The sequence below is a fragment of the Leptonychotes weddellii genome, chromosome 7, assembly GCF_054177405.1.
Source record: "Leptonychotes weddellii isolate Sample4059 chromosome 7, ASM5417740v2, whole genome shotgun sequence".
Taxonomy (NCBI): domain Eukaryota; kingdom Metazoa; phylum Chordata; class Mammalia; order Carnivora; family Phocidae; genus Leptonychotes; species Leptonychotes weddellii.
In genome coordinates, this window is record NC_138375.1 from 93,127,859 (window position 1) to 93,129,941 (window position 2,083).

A 2,083-nucleotide genomic window follows, 5' to 3' on the forward strand; every position below is an offset into this window, starting at 1 on the left:
ATTATTTTCAAATTATTCAGGAATTCTATTCATAGCCCCACTGAGAGTAGAATAAAGAAATTTCAGACACAAAGTTTTAAATAATGTTATCACCCATGTACCCTTTTGCAGTAAACAGTGGAAGATGTGCCTTCCAAATCAAATCAAGAAAGACAATGGCATGGGCTCAAGAAACAGAATCTAAACCAGGAAAGAGGAAGTTCACAGAGTAATGGCCGAGGGAAGTCTCATGTGGACAGCTGTACTGCACATAGAGATCTGTAAAGCCCCTAGTCCAGTTTACAACAGGAAGAGCGAGCTCCAGAAAGTTTTCCATAAAAAAAAAGAAAACACTTTATCTGATGGTTTGGCCATGTGGAAAATTATATGCAGAGGCATTTTACGCACTTGCTGGAGGGTGTGGAAAGTTAAAACAAAACCCAAAGCAAATGAAAAAGTGAAGCAATTAACTCCAAGAAAAACAAAAGCTTCTACCATGTCACCTTAGTACATAAAGTGGTACAGCACTGAATAATTACAATTAATGCAATAACAATACTAAATATGGACTAAACCTTATGATTAACGTATTAAGAGGGAAGCAAGGAGGGGAGTTTTAAGAAAGCTAATTTTTTTTTTTTTTTTTTTTAAGATTTTATTTACCTGGAGAGAGAGAGAGAGACAAGTAGGGTGAGCAACAGGCAGAGGGAGAAGGAGAGGCAGGCTCCTCACTGAGCGGGAAGCCCAAAGAGGGGCTTGATCCCAGGACCCTGGGATCATGACCTGAGCCCAAGGCAAATGCTTAACTGACTCAACCACCCAGGTGCCCCAAGAAAACTAGAATTCTTAAGTACCATGACAGAAAGTCAGTTAACAATGTCTAACATTGTAAATTCTGTAAATAACAGAATAACCATATTTAGAAATAGGTAGTAACAGAAGAAACAGCTTGTCTGAAAATATAGCACTACTTGACTTTTTAAGCCATGTATAATAATTTTTAAAAATATGAAATAATGCATACTAAAAGGTTAGTACTGTGTCTAGCATAAGAAATAGTAGCCTGTTGTTTTAAAAAAGTGAGTGTTTTTAAAAATCTGGGAGAGTAGAAATGAGGGTAAAAAAATAGAATGAGTTTAGTACATAACTCATGTGATGTGAAGTATTTTATCTTGCTATAGGTTGACCCTAAATTTAGCTTTGCATTGAAAAAGAAAATATTACAAGGATTCACACAGCCCATATTAAAAAAAAAAAAAAATCAGACCAGTTGAACAGAAGCCCAATTATTCCTGGCACTGAAGCCAAAGGAGAAATTCTCATAGGTAGGATTCTCATAGGTAGAATATTGGGTGATATGATTTCTTAAAACTCTGTAATATCATTACAGTAAAAATATGAATTTCTTTAGGCTTTTATTCTATTTCACATAATGTCTCTAAACACAAGCAGACAAACAAAGTAGGCAGTTCATATATATAGATAGCTCTTTGATGAAATGACCAAATTCAAGATAAAAATTCTGTCCTGGACTTCAGAAGTCCAGGATTATATTATGCACAGGACTAAAGTTTCCCATTTGTCTTTCTCTACAGAGAAAACCTGAAGTAGGAAGAAAAAAGAGTAAAAGAGATTGAGTTCTTATATCTAAAAATTCATTATATCAGGAATAAATGAACAAGAAAGCAACTCTTCACATGTCCTGAATGGGAGGGAGGGGGAAGTCTATTCTTTATTCTTACAAGATCAAAAAAATATCCTTCACAGCATGCATATAAGACAAAAGATTAATTCTTCCAGTTATATTTTTATAGAAGGAAGGAAGTATATGCTGTAGGTGAAAAACTGACAAGTTTTGGTTAAACAGTAATATCTTTAAGTCATTTGAAAAGAAAAAAACAAAAATAGTATAAAATAACTTTTATTTACATAATTTATATCTATAGAACATAACTGCTTTCTTTAGAACAAGAAAATTTACAAATGACAGATATTGCTTTTTTGTCAAAAACTCCTTCAAGCAAGAGAGTATACATGGTCACTTCTATTTCGAATAACATGGTGGTAAATAGTGGATATTCATATTTTTAACTGTGCCTTAATC